This window comes from Schistocerca americana, chromosome 5 (genome assembly GCF_021461395.2).
Source record: "Schistocerca americana isolate TAMUIC-IGC-003095 chromosome 5, iqSchAmer2.1, whole genome shotgun sequence".
In the NCBI taxonomy this organism is placed as follows: Eukaryota; Metazoa; Arthropoda; class Insecta; order Orthoptera; family Acrididae; genus Schistocerca; species Schistocerca americana.
In genome coordinates, this window is record NC_060123.1 from 611,188,371 (window position 1) to 611,207,462 (window position 19,092).

Consider the following 19,092-nt stretch of genomic DNA (forward strand, 5'->3'; position numbering starts at 1 on the left):
GATCTGATATATAAATGATAACTTTTGAACATTATTAAGGTAAATACATTGTTTGTTCTCTATCAAAATCATTCATTTGCTAACTATGCCTATCAGTAGTTAGTGCCTTCAGTAGTTAGAATCTTTTATTTAGCTGGCAGTATTGGCGCTCGCTGTATTGCAGTAGTTCGAGTAACGAAGAGTTTTGTGAGGTAATTGATTCATGAAAGGTATAGGTTATTCTTAGTCAGGGCCATTCTTTTGTGGGGATTATTCAAAGTAAGACTGTATTGCGCTAAAGATATTGTGTCAGTTTAGTGATGATCAGAAAGAGTAAAGAGAGAAATGTCTGAGTACGTTCAGTTCTGCTCAGCTGTTTGAAAATCAAATAACGTAAGAGGTTTATCAGCACTGTCATTCTTAATTTTTCTAAGGGGATGTTTCAGTCTCAGTTGACTATTTTGACATAGCCAACAGAGACAACTTTTGCAGTGTATGTTGAGAATAGATGGATTTCGGAACTGTCATTTGTTTTTCTAGCTAAACCAATAATTGCGAGTAAAATGACTGGTGATCTTTGTTTAGTGGGGATCACACTCACCCAAAAGGTTCCAAATGGCACTTGCGGCAGTTGACAGTACTTGTGTTTATCATGTCTACTATTGCAATTCCAGCTTTGGAGTGATTTTCAAGTGCAGTACTTTTTCCCTTGGTACATGTCGATTATATGATGTAGAAATCTGCTTATACAAGTCATTGTGAAACATACTCCGTTAAATGTATTTCTGTAGTGTCCTGCTTTAATATTAACAAACAAACGTGGCGTAGAATGCAGATCGTGCCCAAGGATCTTCTTTTTTGGGTGTCTTTGTACCCACTAAAGCACTTTCGTCTGTTGAGAGGACTGAGAGAAGGGTATCAGACGGAATATGCTTGATGGCGACATGTATAAGCAGATTTCTACGTGGTATGGTCGACACATGTCGATGATATTGGTGTAGTACAGCTGAAAATGACTCCAAAGCGGGAACTGCAATGGTGAGCGCTGTAAACATAATTACAGTCGGGTTGCAAAAACGCTGCCATTTAGAAAAAGTTAGCATGATTGCTTACCTAAAACCGGTCGAGGCGTAGCGCTTCATTAAGTAAAAGACGGTAGCGGGCAGACGGCTTAAGAGAGTGAGTCATGGTTATGGCATGACAGATACAATCTGATCCACTATACAGTGGCAAGTGGTTACGACTCTGGCCGAAATGTGTCAGCTTATTATGGACTATAAAATCATGATATAGTTAACACATCTTTTGGAAACAAACCTATTTATTATGATTAGCACGGCTGTCATTAATTATTACTAATTTGATTATTACGAGGAGTGAACATGGTGAAATTAGTCAAAAAGCGACCTTTTCCGATTATTATCTCTTAATAACATTTGATCTCTCCTGAATACTTTGATGCATCATTTGTCGATTAATTCCAATTGGAAGTGTAGTTCATATAATTTCAAAGCTCATAGTGCAAGTGTAAAAAAATCCAGTCAGTCTGCACTGGCTTCCTTAAGTATCTCTATCCTCCGGAACTATTCAGTCCAGAAGGGTGTGGTTTTCAGCTATTTATTCCTCGAAATTATGTTAATGTTCGTGTTACGAGACTGGATGCATTGTGTAAACAGAAATGAAGGTATTGCACTCTAAACGGTAAAGGAAGACTTGCAGGCAAAAACATTGATGAAATCCGGCAATATTATGGAATGGCAATAAGAAACAACGCACATGACATACAACGGATGAAAAGAGCAGTGCGGGCTACATTCTTCCACAAATTATCCGCTGATACAGGCACATGGTCTTTGCCCACCTGGTGCTGATTCATGGTACAAGTACTGCAAAGCTCAGACACAGGATACAGAGGAGCAGTTTAGGTTATTAAACCAAGGTACAGAGAGTTAGCTCATCCCGACCTTCTTTCCAAATTTCTCCATGGTCGAACGTAAAACGCGAATGAGTCTTTCACTAATTCCATTCGGACCTGAATACCAAAAAATGTCTTGGTAGAATGAAAAATCTATGTTTGGGTGTTTGTAACGCTATGATAACGTTTAATGATGGAAATAAGGGCGGATTAGGGTACTAGAGCAGCTTGAAATCACTTCAGGAGGCAACACACTGTAAGCCTTAGGATCACAAAAGCCCAGCGTGCAGCAGACGAAACGACTAAAGAAGCAAGATGCAGGAAAAGAAAGAAGCTTTTAGGTTTGCAGAATGATCGAGAGCGGGATGCAGATAATGCTAATTATGCGCCTGGCTGTTTCTAGGAGCTAGCATGCCTCCATATGTGAGTTAATATCAAACGAAACGTTTAAACTTGATTTCCTGAAAAATGTTTATTTTTAATATTTGACCCATTATCTCAGGAACTATTAGACATACGTATATCTAATTTTACACTATGTTACCTCTTAATATACTGCTGCAGCTGAACCACTAAAATATTTCTACCTCTAATGGTTTTTTACTTCCAGAAGCAAAAGTGGATTTAAAAAGAACTGAACACAAATTTTAAAAAAAATCATAACTGACTAAATATTTGTCTGTGTATTATGATTCTGGTTCAATAATCAGAAAAGACCTCTGTCTGTCAAAGAGTCTGAGATAATGGGTTATCAATTATGCAAATTTAACACTGTAGGTATAGGATGTACGCACTGTCCTGAATGTGAATGGAAAGCAAGATGATAAATGAATATTGCTATGTCTGTTAACTGGGTGCATGTCAGAGTGAGAACTGTGATTGTGCAAAGAAAGTAAATTATACTCTCAGAGGATTTTGTAATATGCAAATAGCCAGTTTACGGGTCTGGGAAAGTAAAGAACATTTTACGATAATTCTGTTATTTAAAGAGTGAGATGTTTTGATATTTGTGGCGTTTCTAAATTTGTTTGATTAGTAACTTGTTCATAAAAGCTGTTAAATTGTGACTTGTCAAATTCAAAAGACAAGGGTTTGTGCCGTTTAATATCTGATTGGCTATGATGCTTTATCAGCCAATCAGAGGACAGTACGTTCGTAGCGTATTTTGTATGCTGAAGAATTGCCGTGTGAAGTGTACAGTGTCAGTTCACAACTCAGCCATCATCATGTTTGGATGCGGATATAAGGAGCTCTGAATACACGTGATAAGTTTGCAGAATAACGATTAAAACTTGACAGAAGTGTGACGCAAAGTGGACGCGAACGTGTGAGAAAAACAAACAAGTGAAATTCCTATTTTAATATGTAAATTGTGACTTCTGAATAACCAAAATCCGCTTGGCATATTATACAATCCGACCACAAACTGAGCACTCCTAGCGGTCAAATTGTGCATTATTTGAGAGAGCATAGTCATAGTTAATCCGTTTGGTAATCCCTTTGACAATGGATTCGGTTAGTTACCAAACGCTGGCTATTACGGGTGACTTTGGATGTGACTGTTGAAACTAGAACTAAAGATCAACATAGCATTGGCAGTTTTTTCTTACAAACAAGTGCCAATACATCTAAGTCTTCACCCACAAACTACCTTCCAATCAATCGCCCTGTTAACACGATACTGAAAACATTTGTTGCAACTGTTGGATTCGCATACTGCTATTCGTTCTACTACAGCTTTTCCAGTAGAGGAAAATCATTCATTCTTAACAAAGAAGGCTTGCGGACCGGACTGTAGGAGAAGAAATCACCACAAGATGAGTGAATATTATTTCTGTAGGACGAACACACTGTAACCGCCTGTAACAGCGACGTTGCACGGTCACCTTCCCCCTTCCTAAAGCATGTGAGACTGCAGGTAAACTTCTACATTAATGATGCCTACACTGAAGGTCAGTGTGGTCCGCAGGCAGACTATATGAATCCCATAAGTGCATATTACTCACTCTGAGGCCAGCTAAAACCCGCAACCGACTCCTCTTCTTGGGTCTGGCCGCAAGAAAAATGGTCAGCTGTACAAAGTGGCACTATTTTAGAAATGACAACGGTTCCCGCCTGGCCTTTCACTAAATGTACAATGACGGCCAATCGAGGCCCATGACAGTGGCCTCTAGGTACCCCAAGAGCCAGAATGCGGTCTCCAAAGTGCTCCTCCAGGAAGTCACTCTCCTGATTCGATGGGGCCGAGCTCCGTCTTGATCTTGTCGAAATCAGGCTCACTTTGGATAATGGGTATAAATTATCTTCTAAAACCTTCACGTATCCTTTGGTAATCACCGCGCCGTCAAGGAATATCGCACCGACTATTCCGTGACTGGACAGTGCACACCACACGGTCACCCGTTGAGGTGAAGAGACTTCTCGGTCGCGAAATGCGGATTCTGAATCTCCCAAATGCGCCAATTTTGCTTATTGACGACCCCATCCAAATGAAAGTGGGCTTCGTCGCTAAACCAAACCACACATAGGCATACTAATTACCATCACGCCCGTGGCCAACCGTGCGGTTTGAACGTCCTAACGCAAATTGTTCAGAAGTTATGATGATTTTATTTCATATAGTTCAATAAATGTCTCCCTGTATGAAAATGGGAAGTGTCTCTTCTCTCTTGCCTGCATCAACTCTACTATCTTTATGCTACGTTAAAAATTTCGTTTCAATTTTAGTATTTATTAACACACTACAATCGTTACCAAAGAGTTGGAAAAACCGATAGGCCTCCTTAGGGTGAGAAACCGTCCTAGAACAACTGTGTTGTATCACGTATCGATACCATCCCACGGGTGCCAAAGTTGGCAACGTAATCTCAAATTTGGCTCAGACGCTGATGGCAGTCGTGCGGGATTTGGTGGACCCTATGGTGCACGACCACTGTACCATGCTTCCAGCGGCTCTGGATTACGAGCGCCCGCTGCCGTTGCAATATGGGATGGCCAGCGACAGCCAGACAGCCCACTCGCACTTGGAGCGTCTTCGCTACGTCCCACTGTGCAGACGATCCCTAGTCGCGGCTCCGACACCGTTTTTCTTGCTTAGTTCTGAGATTCTCATCCCAGTTGACATTGTGATAGACGGACTCTGTTTCTTGCTACATTATTTGCAATGAGACTTCGTACACTTGGATGAATACAAGTTAAGTAAATCGTTTGTTGCGTTAACTTGTGTGCTAATCATTTCTCCTCCTGTTCGGCTCTCCTACAACAACAGTTCCCGCACCACTCTATAGCTCAGCCGGCCGCTCTGGCCGAGTGTTCTAGGCGCTTCTGTGCGGAACCGTGCTGCTGCTGCGGTCGCAGGTTCGAATCCTGCCTTGGGCATGAATGTGTGTGATGTGCTTGGGTTAGTCAGGTTTAAGTAGTTGTAAGTCTAGGAGACTGATGACCTCAGAGCCATTTGAACCATCTGAACTCTATAGCTCACCTCTCATTACCGTTGCATACAAAGTCGCACAAACGTACTGAGCAGTTAATTCTGCAATCCAAAGCTATTCCCTAATAACTAGACTATTAATGAGAAAGTGTTATCATTAATATATTTAACAAAATCAGTTCGGATTTGGACAAAATATCAGCCTGGCCCTAAGGTTAACGAGTAAATCTAAATAAACAGAAAACAAAAAGTTGTGGATTTAAAGAAAATTTAAAAAAAGTTCAAAAAATTTAGTATCACCCCGGTTCCCAGAACTCCTGAAAATAGACGTTGACTGTTGATATTGTATCACAGACACAGTCCCTTTGACTGTTCAGAGATGTCACTAAACCCGCCCAGCCGGTCTGGAACCGCACGACCGCTACGGTCGCAGGTTAGAATCCTGCCTCGGGCATGGATGTGTGTGATGTCCTTAGGTTAGTTAGGTTTAAGTAGTTGTAAGCTTTAGGGGACTGATGACCTTATAAGTTAAGTCCCACAGTGCTCAGAGCCATTTGAACCATTTTGAAACCCCCCCAAAGATGTAAACAACCACGCATGAGAAGCGCCTATTACACGGAGAGGATCCGACAGCCAATCAGTTACAGTCATTTCACCAAGAAGGAGGTACACGGCTCGTGTTGTCTGTAGTTCAACCATAACTAGACGGTCAATACCGCGGTTCGATAGCGTCGACATTGTTACTTTGGGCAAGGAAGGGATCTCAACAAGGGAAGAGTCCAGGCGTGTCAACCAAAGCGATGTTGTTCGGACATGGAAGAGATACAGAGAGACAGGAACTGTCGATGACATGCCTCGCTCAGACCGCCCAAGGGCTTCTACTGCAGTGGATGACAGCTAGCTACGGATTGTGGCTCGGAGGAACGGTGACAGCAACGCCACCAAGTTGAATAATGCTTTTCGTGCAGCCACAGGATGTCTTGTTACGACTCAAACTGTGCGGAATAGGCTGCATGATGCGCAACTTCACTCCCGACGTCCATGGCGAGGTCCATCTTTGCAACCACGACACCATGCAGCGCGGTACACATGGGCCCAACAACATGCCAAATGGACCGCTCAGAGTTGGCATCACGTTCTCTTCACCGATGAGTTTTGCATATTCCTTCAACCCGGTCATACTGAACGCCTTAGTCACACTGCCCAGCGAGTGCAACAACATGGAGGCTTCCTGCTGTTTTCAGGTGGCATTACCTGGGGCCGACGTACGCCGATGGTGGTCATCGAAGGCGCCGTAGGGCTGTACGGTACGTCACTGCCATCCAACGAGCGATAGTGCAACCATATCGGCAGCATATTGGCGAGGCTTTCGTCTTCATGGACGACAATTCCCGCCCCCATTCTGAAAATTCTGTGAATGACTTCATTCAGGATAACGACATTGCTCGACTAGAGTGACCAGCATGTTCTCCAGACAAGGCCCTTATCGAACATACCTGAGGCAGACTGAAAAGCGCTGTTTATTGACGACGTGACCCAGCAACCACTCTGAAGGATCTACGTCAAATTACCGTTGAGGAGTCGGACAATCTGTACCAAAAGTGCCTTGATTAACTTGTAGATGGTATGCCACGACGAATACAGGCATGCATCAATGCAAGAGGACGTGCTACGGGTATTAGAGGTACCGATGTGTACAGCAATCTGGACCACCACCTCTGGAGGTAGTCCTGTATGGTGGTACAACATGCAATGTGTGGTTTTCTTCAGCAATAAAAAGGGCGGAAATGTTTATGTTCATCTCCAATTTTCTGCACAGTTCTTGGAACTCTTGGAACCGAGGTGATGCAAAATCTTTTTTGATGTGTGTATTATAACAACGTCATCCAGATGGGCAAAAAGTCTGATGTATATTTGCTCTTTGAAATTCTATTGGTAACACGGATAAAATACAGGGAATGAAATTATTTACAACTTTTACAGAAACCAGTCAGCAGTTATGACTCGAAGGACATAAAATGAAAGCAGTAGTTGTTGGGTGAGTGATATGGAGTTGTGGCCTATCGGCAGTGTTGTTCAGTCTGCTGCACCACGAATAATTATAGACATGGACTTGGGGAATTCTGTGCAGCTATGGTCAGATGGTGGACACATCGGGTAGTGGGCATTGGCAATGTCATTATTAAGCAAGCGGTTCAGTGAGGCAGGTTTACGATACTGTTTGCAGCCGAGGAAACACTACCTGGCTGCCACTATAAACAAATGTGAAGATGAGTACGGGGTAGTAAGTCACAACATAGGGCGCTGACATTTTATGAAAAACTCATATGTTGCAGTTAAAACAGCGCCTAGCAACTTGTATGTCCGGGTCGAAGTGGGCTAGGAAAAGCTGACATTGTATTTATTAAGGAACACACGACTGATTCCCTCCAGACAGATTACATCAGAGCCATAAGAAAATAACCATAAATAAGGGAGCCCAGAGGCTCAAGGGAAGCAGCCGTTTTGCCATTCTGTCCTCATTTGGAACTGGAGAGTATGACGATTGTTGCAGTTGCAGGCCAACCATAACGACTATCTGGTGATCGATTACGGGGCGGATGCGCCACAGTGATGGCGAGACAGGTCCTAAACTTGGCACTGCACGGCTGTGGGGTGCAGGGGGTGGGGTGGGGGAGGAGGGGGGATTGGAGGGCTAGCCTCCACCTTCTGGGTGACGTCATCCGACGGACTGCAAGCTGCCGTCCAGTTTCGAGATATCTTCGGGCATTGCAGACGTCATCGTTCCGTTAATTATATAGGTTTAGGATGTCTCTGGATATCAAAATTTGCAGTTGCTGAAGCTACGTAATTGGGTTTGGTGGCCTAGTTTTCTTTCGGGCGTTTCACCGTCGTTGTAGAGGCAGCATCTTGCGGTGACGTGGGTATATCGTTTGGCTAGTTACTGTTGCTTTCACGTATTTAACCTTGCTGTGTTAGTATTTCTTTTGCCGGTCTGTGTCCAACGAAAACGGTGTTGGAAGGCCGGTCCCCTCGTTGTAACCCTTCTTGACCCTCCTGTCTAGTCTTGTGCTCGTTGCTTATAAGCCTTCTGGTGCACCCCTTGTGAGGAGGCCATTCAGACTCGATTACTTAACTGAAGCAATTATTCACGAAGGCCTACCTGTTTGCTATTTGGTAGTCTTACCTAACTGTGGCTGTTATCGTTGAAGGTCTGCCTGTTTTCTGTTTAGTAATTTTATTCAATTGAAGCTGTTATTAATGAAGGCTTGCTAGTTCTCTTTTATTTAAGCGCTATTTCATAGTTTGGTTTGGCTGAAACTCTTATTAATCATGGCCTACCTGTTTTATTGCCATATTATTGAGATATTATATCTTACTCAATCTGTGTTGTAATTAACTGAAATTGTGACTGCCAAAGGCCAACCTGTTTCAAAGGTATTTATATCAATAAGGTAGAAACTGACACATTATGGTACATGGGTCCTAACACTTCGCCTTACGTCCCTTTATCCATAATTGTAGGTTTCACTTATATTGCATTATTAACAATACAAGTGAAACCTACAGTTATGGACGGCGCTCAGTGCATTATATGTATTATTTTTCTTATAAAAAGCACGAAAAGGAAAGGGAAAAGTAATTTTCGGATTGCAAATAAGTTACCAAGAAGTACTTACAAGGCGTACACGAGAGTTTCGTATATAAAATTAAATATTTTATTATTTTACAGTTGACGATTTACACGTACTCGAGCGTTGTTCATGGTAAAAATAGGGGAAGCAGTATCGGTAGGTCCTATCGGTATTGTGCACACGTCATAAAGGCCGCATTCTTACGATTACATGGTTGCTTTAAAGTTTCTGCAGAAGAACGCACTAAGTTTACGTTTTTTTTTTAAATGGTTCTCTTTCATCGCACAGTCTGGGAGCAAACCAAGCTTAACGCACCATTTCGCCAAACACTGGCGACGATAACTGGTGAAACATGCTGGAACGAATTTTGATGCAGTCTTCTCGAGATGTGATTTCTTTCTCTCTTTCGATGGGTCGATTTCACCTGCAGTGGGAAACAACCGACAGCAGTTCGAAGGTCAAAAGGAAACTAACGGAATACGAAGTCCTGTACGTTTTAATTACAATCACTTCTTGCAAAGTTATTCGCATAGTCCTCGGGGACACTGCAAGTACAATCCTTTCTATTAATTTCCTTTGCCTTTCCTTGTCAGAGGTCCATCGATCGTGACCAGGCCACATATCTCACGAAATAAGGGTCAAATGAAAAAACTACAAACAACGAAACTTGTCTAGCTTGAAGGGGGAAACCAGATGGCGCTATGGTTGGCCCGCTAGATGGCGCTGCCATAGGTCAAACGGATATCAACTGCGTTTTTTTAAATAGGAACCCCCATTTTTTATGGTGCTAGTGTTGACCCGCTAGATGGCGCTGCCATAGGTCAAACGGATATCAACTGCGGTTTTTTAAATAGAAACCCCCATTTTTATTACATATTCGAGTAGTACGTAAAGAAATATGGATGTTTTAGTTGCACCACTTTTTCGCTTTGTAATAGATGGCGCTGTAATAGTCACAAACGTATAAGTACCATTCGCAGTTGACAAACTGCCCCTTCAAGCTAGACGAGTTTCGTTCTTTGTAGTTTTTTCGTTTGATGCTTATTTCGTGAGATATTTGGCCCGGACACTATCAATGGACCACCCTGTATAATATGCTGAGCTTTGTTTCTGTTTATATGCTATGTAAGTAATGTAGAAATAGAAGGTAAAAAAAATTACGAAGTTTCTTTGTAGGGAGTCTACCGCAAGACCCTCGTATGACCGTTCTGCACACTCTCCGCACCGCCAACCGCTACCTCACAACTATGCTAACATAAATTGTTCATGGCTCGCCCAATACGCGTAAAAAAATGCTCCTTCTTCTGAGCGGTTTTATATCTGGAACTCGAACTTCTGTTACTTTCACTTCTGGTTAAGTCGTCGACATACCATAAATTTGGACGAAATCGGTAGTGACGTGTAGGCGTGATCCCCTTGTTAGCGAACTACACAGGCTGATTCAGCTACCTCTACTTACGCGTTTTATGCAACCCGCAACGCCTTCAGAAACCACGCGGGAGTTTGTCATATTCTCCCGCTTCCTACGCATGAACTATTAGTCCTGCAGAAAAAAATGAACAGGACCTCTTTGTAGGAATTTTATGTAATTAAATTCTGTGCTGGGATACGTTTATGCTAGAGGCCGTAGTTTTCGAATTATTCAAGAAATACGTACAAATGTGACCTTCAAATACGTTTTTCTTGTATAACTCTAAAACCTTTCCCTCCAGCGGAAACGTATCCAGTATTAAACTATAGTCCGATTAAAATTATTTAATAGTGCCACTTCAAACAATGTAGCTGGTTTCCTCACATCAAAGCACTCAACATCATGCCCGAACCATTCGCAGTCGACAAGCTGCCATAACAATAGTTCATTTCCAATTCTCTGTCCAGCTTTCTTGATATATATATATGGATCCTGAATCCCGGATCTGGCTCTTTTATTTCGTATTTTATCAAACATGATAGCCACACCAAAAATATCACACACACACACAACGAAGCTAACGAAATACACGTTTCATACACAGCACTAACAAAGCACTACTGGTTTCTTCCGCAAACCACGCGATTCAGCGTCACATATATAGTTATTATAACCACAGGGATTGGCTTACAGCCGGCCGCGGTGGCCGAGCGGTTCTAGGCGCTTCAGTCCGGAACCGTGCGACTGCTACGGTCGCAGGTTCGAATCCTGCCTCGAGCATGGATGTGTGTGATGTCCTTAGGTTAGTTAGGTTTGAGTAGTTCTACGTTCTAGGGGACTGATGACCTCCGATGTTAAGTCCCATAGTTGTCAGGGCCATTTGAATCATTTGATTGGGTTACATTAGATAAACTTTGCTCAACATTGTACGAATCCGAATTTTGCATTAATCATTGAGAACGGTTCATCAAGTAGTGTAGTGGCATAGCACAGTGGCTAGTATATAAACCTGCCGTGTGGAGCGTCTAAGTTTCGAATCTACTCAAATTCAGCGAGATTTTTTATTTTGGTAAACCTAATCAAATGCTTTGATTGTTACTTTCAGTCAGTTAACTATTTTAAACGAATTTTTTCTATTTCTAACACTGTGCTACACCACTTTCATCATATTGACTTTTATATTTGTTCTTATTTGTCTTCCTTTCACTCTTTTATCGTTTGGGATCTGCTGAGTACTCCGCAACAAAGTATTAACCAGGACTGCTCATTGGTTGATAACACGTCAGCTCCAGTACACACTGCGAGGATAGTTTCAAGTAACCAGTGACAGCGAGAAATTGCCGTTTGCTGTTACCACTGAAACTGAAAATTTTCTCTCTTGAGTTTGCTTAAAGAGGTTAGCCATAAACTCTGTGAATAAAGCGATCGTGCTATTTAGTTGTACCGCAGACTGTTGATCGCCGTTTTGTCGGATACAGTACACATCACGAGGTTGTTGTTATGTTTGTAAATGCGTTTAAATTCAGGGCTGCGAAACGCATTATCTGCCACAGTTCAGTCATTGGTCACTTAAGATCAACTGTCGACAGAGCATTTCCGATTTCGGTCATACTTCCTAGCGGCCTCTTCCAACATTGCTTCGCCGGCCGGTGTGGCCGAGCGGTTCTAGGCGCTTCAGTCTGGAGCCGCTACGGTCGCAGGTTCAAATCCTGCCTCGGGCATGGATGTGTGTGCTGTCCTTAGGTTAGTTAGGTATAAGTAGTTCTAAGTTCTAGGGGACTGATGACCGCAGCAGTTAAGTCCCATAGTGCTCAGAGCCATTTGAACCACTTTTTTGATGACCTCAGTCCCATAGTGCTCAGAGCCATTTGAACCATTTTGAACCAACATTGCTTCACGTTAGACATTAACAGCGTTTGTGAAGTAACCTGCCGTGTTTGTGTGACGCCTATAAGCAAGCGGTAGCCGGCAGGTGATGTGGCAACACTGTGGCAGCAAGTGACAGACGCAAGGTATCGAGTAATTTTAATCGGACTATATATTAAATTTCCAGAGAAAAGTTTTGTTCATTTTTTGCTGTAGGACTTACATTTTGCGCTTAGGGAGCGAGAGAATATGGGTATCAGCACGTAGTTTTTGAAGGTGTTGCGGGTTGTATAAAACCCATAGTAGGGGCAGCTGAATCGCTCTGTGTAGCGACAGGTTACAGTGTGCAGTACGGCCGATGTGCGATTGCTTGCGAGCATTCTGCAGCGGGGCCGCACCCTGTCTCACGTGCGCCGCACGTGGCGTCTCGGTGGCGCGGCCTGCACGCCTGCAACACGCGTGGCGCCGCCGCCGCCAAAGCGTATCGACCCGCCGGCTGTTGCAGCGCCGACACTGCCGCCCCCACCCAGCCCCCGCCCACAGCCACCCACGCAGCCGCTCGATGCGGAGACAGGCCGGCGCCGCCGCCAGGGTCGGCGCCCGCTTTCCGCCCTCCACGCCAGCAGCAGAGCCGGGGGGCGGCGGCGTCAGCAGCGGCCGACACCTCGGGGAATTCCGCGGCGCAAGTTGGGCGCAGTAGCCAGACTCCGCCACCCCTGCTACCCTCGCACTCCGAGGTAGCAACCTAAAGGGGCAACGACAGATCCATACCGAGGATAGGCAGCACTGTGCAAGTTTGTACTGGCAATAATGGGCCAACAAATAAAGAAAATTAAACAACAACAACACGAGTAGGGATTGCAAAAACTACTACTTCTTAGACGATACACTACTGGACATTAAAATTGCTACACCACGAAGATGACGTGCTACAGACGTGCCAGAAAGAAGATGCTGTGCTATGCAAATGATTAGCTTTTCAGAGCATTCACACAAGGTTGGCGCCGGTGGCGACACCTAAAACGTGCTGACATGAGCAAAGTTTCCAGCCGATTTCTCATACACAAACAGCAGTTGACCGACGTTGCCTGGTGAAACGTTGTTGTGATGCCTCGTGTGTTGTTGTTGTGGGCTCCTGAGACTGGTTTGATGCAGCTCTCCATGCTACTTATCCTGTGCAAGCTTCTTCATCTCCCAGTACCTACTGCAACCTACATCCTTCTGAATCTGTTTAGTATATTCATCTCTTGGCCTCCCTCTACGATTTTTACCCTCCACGCTGCCCTCCAATACTAAATTGGTAATCCCTTGATGCTTGACACTGGACTCGCATTCGGGAGGACGACGGTTCAATCCCGCGTCCGGCCATCCTGATTTAGGTTTTCCGTGATTTCCCTAAATCGCTCCAGGCAAATGCCGGGATGGTTCCTTTCAAAGGGCACGGCCGACTTCCTTCCCCGCCCTTCCCTAATCCGATGAGACCGATGACCTCGCTGTCTGGTCTCCTTCCCCGAAACCAACCAACCAACCTTGATGCTTCAGAACATGTCCTACCAACCGATTCCATCTTCTAGTCAAGTTGTGCCACAAAATTCTCTTTTCCCCAATCCTATTCAATGCCTCCTCATTAGTTATATGATCTACCCATCTAATCTTCAGCATTCTTCTGTAGCACCACATTTCGAAAGCTTCTATTCTCTTCTTGTCCAAACTAGTTATCCTCCATGTTTCACTTCCATACATGGCTACAATCTATACAAATACTTTCAGAAACGACTTCCTGACACTTAAATCTATACTCGATGTTAACAAATTTCTCTCCTTCAGAATCGCTTTCCTTCCCATTGCCAGTCTACATTTTATATCCTCTCTACTTCGACCATCATCAGTTATTTTGCTCCCCAAATAGCAAAACGCCTTTACTACTTTAAGTGTCTCATTTCTTATCTAATTCCCTCAGCATCACCCTACTTAATTCGACTACATTCCATTATCCACGTTTTGCTTATGTTGATATTCATCTTATATCCTCCTTTCAAGACACTGTCCATTCCGTTCAACTGCTCTTCCAAGTCCTTTGCTCTCTCTGACAGAATTGCAATGTCATCGGCTAACCTCAAAGTTTTTATTTCTTCTCCATCTATTTTAATACCTACTCCGAAATTTTCTTTTGTTTCCTTCACTGCTTGCTCAATATAGAGGTTGAATAACATCGGGGAGAGGCTACAACCCTGTCTCACTCCCTTCCCAAACACTGCTTCCCTTTCATGTACCTTGACTCGTACAAATGCCATCTGGTTTCTGTACAAATTGTAAATAGCCTTTCGCTCCCTGTATTTTAAACCTGCTTGCCGGCCAGAGTGGCCGAGCGGTTCTAGGCGCTACACTCTGGAACCGCGCGACCGCTACGGTCACAGGTTCGAATCCTGCCTCGGGCATGGATGTGTGTGATGTCCTTGGGTTAGTTAGGTTTAAGTAGTTCTAAGTTCTAGGGGACTGATGACCTTAGAAGTTAAGTCCCATAGTGCTCAGAGCCATTTGAACCATTTACCCCTGCCACCTCCAGGAGAAATGCGTACCATCACGTTTCCGACTTTGATAAATGTCAGATTGTAGCCTATCGCGATTGCGTTTTATCGTATCGCGACACTGCTGCTCGCGTTGGTCGAGATCCAATGACTGTTAGCAGAATATGGAATCCATGGGTTCAGGAGGGTAATACGGAACGCCGTGCTGCATCCCAACTGCCTCGTATCGCTAGCAGTCGAGATGACAGGCATCTTATCCGCATGGCTGTAACGGATCGTGTAGCCACGTCTCGATCCCTGAGTCAGCAGATGGGGACGTTTGCAAGACAACAACCATCTGCACGAACAGTTCGACGACGTCTGCAGCAGCAAGGAGTATCAGCTCGGAGTCCATGGCTGCGGTTCCATTGACGCTGCATCACAGGCAGGAGCGCCTGCGATGGTGTACTCAATGACGAACCTGGATGCACGAGTGGCAAAACGTCATTTTTTCGGATGAATCCAGGTTCTGTTTACAGCATCATGATGGTCGCAATCGTGTTTGGCGAGATCGCAGTGAACGCACATTGGAAGCGTGTATTCGTCATCGCCGTAGTGGCGTATCACCCGGCGTGATGGTATGGGGTGCCATTGGTTACACGTCTCGGTCACCTCTTGTTCGCATTGACGCCACTTTGAACAGTGGACGTTACATTTCAGATGTGTTACGAGCCGTGGCTCTACCCTTCATTCGATCCCTGCGAAACTCTACATTTCAGCAGGATAATGCACGACCGCATGTTGCAGGTCCTGTATGGGCCTTTCTGGATACAGAAAATGTTCGACTGCTACTTTGGCCAGCACATTCTCCAGATCTCTCACCAACTGAAAACGTCTGGTCAATGGTGGCCGAGCAACTGGCTCGTCACAATACGCCAGTCACTACTCTTGATGAACTGTGGTATCGTGTTGAAGCTGCATGGGCAGCTGTACCTGTACACGCCATCCAAGCTCTGTTTGACTCAATGCCTAGGCCTATCAAGGCCGTTATTACGGCCAAAAAAATTTTCAAATGTGTGTGAAATCTTACGGGACTTAACTGCTAAGGCCATCAGTCCCTAAGCTTACACACTACTTAACCTAAAGTATCCTAAGGACAAACACACACACCCATGCCCGAGGGAGGACTCGAACCTCCACCGGGACCAGCCGTACAGTCTATGACTGCAGCGCCTTAGACCGCTCGGCTAATCCTGCGCTATTACAGCCAGAGGTGGTTGTTCTGGGTACTGATTTCTCAGGTTCTATGCACCCAAATTGCGTGAAAATGTAATCACATGTCAGTTCTAGAATAATATATTTGTCCAATGAATTCCCGTTTATCATCTGCATTTCTTCTTGGTGTAGCAATTTTAATGGCCAGCAGTGTATTTGTTACAGCCTAAACAGGTAAGTTGTCAGTTTACGCTGAGATGACAAAGTCACGGGGTATGTCCTAACATCGTGTCGGACCTACTTTTGCTTGAAATAGTGGAGCAACTCGATGTGACATGGACACAGCAAGTCTTTGGAAGTCCTCTGCAGAAATATTGAGCCATGCTGCCCCTATATCCGTTCGTAACTACGAAAGTGTTGCCCGCGCAGGATTATATGCACGAACGGAGCTCTTGATTACGTCCCACAAATGTTCGATACGACACGTGGCGGCCTATCTGGGTAGCCAGATCACGCGCTCCAATTGTCCAGCATATTCTTGAAATTAATGGCGAAAAACCGTTGTCCGTAAAAATGAGGTCCACGAATAGCTGTAAATGGTCTCCAAGAACCCGAACATAACCCTCCGCAGTCAATGATTGGTTGAGCTGGACCAGAGGACTCAATCCATTTCATGTAAACACAGTCCACATCAGTCCACCAGCTTGTTCGGTGTCTTGTTGACAACTTGAGTCGTTGCCTTCGTGGGGTCTGCGCCACACTCGAACCCTACCATCAGCTCATACCAACTGAAATCGGGACACATCTGACCAGGCCACGGTTTTCCAGTCGTCTAGGGTTCTACCGATATTGTCACGAGGAGGCGAAGAGAGGCCTTGCTGGCGATGTCGTATTGTTAGCAAAGGCACTCGCATCAGTCGTCTGCTGCCATAGCTCATTAATGCCAAATTTTTGCACAATGTCCCGACGGATACGTTCGTCGTACGTCCCATATTGATTTCTACGGTTATTTCATGCTGCGTTGCTTGTCTGTTAGCACTGGCAACTCTACGCAAACACCGCTGTTGTCGGTCATTAAGTGAAGGCCGTCGGCCACTGCATTGATCGTGGTGGGAGATAATACCTGAAATTTGATGTTCTCAGCACTCTCTTGACACTGTGGATTTCGGAATAATGAAGAAACCTTTTCACATGAATCATCTGGGTAAAAGTGACAGATCCGACAATGTACTGCCGTTTTATAAGTTGTGTACGCGATACTACCACCAACTGTATATGCGCATATCGCTATCCCCCGATTCTTTGTCACATCACAGTATGTAAACAGTGGCTTCTTCAATTGCAGGATGTTGTTATTGGTATCTCGTTCAAACAATCTAAATTCTGTGAAAAATAAACACACTACACTTAATTTTCTAAACGTCTGTGGGCACATAAATTGTACAGTGCTTATGGACTACGTCAGTAAGCTTGATGACATGTATTGTGTTAAGGTTGAGGAAATGTTCGATATTTCATTTCTTACATCATTATTTGCTCGCAGTGCAGTATACGTTTTTCACTCATTTTCCCACCCCAGCGCACTTTGCACGAATCCACACATTGCATTTCATGCATCTGATCATTCCTTTCATTCCATCTTCATAGCACAACTCGGTATACAATTCCTCTGTTTCAAGAATGAGTTTCTGTGGTGGCTTCCGCACAGAGTCTGCAGAAGGCTTCCTTTCCAGCGGTGGATCTGTTGTTCCGGATTTCTTCTCTTTTGCTCATCAGCTCACAGGCTCTATGGACAGCCCTTGAAATTTTGGTTGGAGCTTTCATCGTTTCCCTCGGATTCGGTGATATTTGTTGGATGGATACCTTCTGGCTACTTTCTGTCTGCCATGGCTTCTTCTGCATTTGAAATTGTGGGGGAATCCGTTCCGTTCTAGAATATCCAAGTTTTCCTACGTCCGGCATGATTAAACTGAACATATTATCTTCAAATATTAAGAACTTGCGATTCCAGTCTGTTGTCAACTTCGTTGGACAATGCTTTACTGCGACCAAAAATTTTTGTATCCCACTTTAGTGTTTTGTTTTTATTTTCAGTCTGCCTCTTAATTTTTGGCTTAGGCACATTTGATATACGTGCTCATTCATTTAAATCATGATCCCCATCTAGAGGAGCTGTTACAACTAATTGCATTTCATCTCGTCTTCACTTTCCGTAGCTCCGTTCTGTTGCCATAATGAAAACAAAATAACTATTTAAAAGATATCTTAGCTTAAAGAACGCGTTAGAAAATCCACCACATCCCTTATGAACATAATGTTGTGTTAATAGTGCTAAATGTATGTACTGAAAGTCATTATACCAACATGTTTCTTAAATTGTACCGGTACAGCATCGGAAACATGCCGGTACATTATAAACAGCGTCGCTGTTTTCTTCTTGCCAATTTCATACAAACGAAGCACAGCGAGTAGAAATTAATGTCTGTCTGAAAACTAAGGTTTTTTCATTATATTCACTCTTAAATACAGCATAATGTTGACCCTTACCTTATAACAGTAACTGTCTCCACCATGTACACAAGAAGTGATACGAAAATTACAACAGAATCAACGTAGTCTTCAGACGATGTGTCCCTCAACACACAGTAGTTGTAGCTGATACACTCCTGGAAATGGAAAAAAGAACACATTGACACCGGTGTGTCAGACCCACCATACTTGCTCCGGACACTGCGAGAGGGCTGTACAAGCAATGATCACACGCACGGCACAGCGGACACACCAGGAACCGCGGTGTTGGCCGTCGAATGGCGCTAGCTGTGCAGCATTTGTGCACCGCCGCCGTCAGTGTCAGCCAGTTTGCCGTGGCATACGGAGCTCCATCGCAGTCTTTAACACTGGTAGCATGCCGCGACAGCGTGGACGTGAACCGTATGTTCAGTTGACGGACTTTGAGCGAGGGCGTATAGTGGGCATGCGGCAGGCCGGGTGGACGTACCGCCGAATTGCTCAACACGTGGGGCGTGAGGTCTCCACAGTACATCGATGTTGTCGCCAGTGGTCGGCGGAAGGTGCACGTGCCCGTCGACCTGGGACCGGACCGCAGCGACGCACGGATGCACGCCAAGACCGTA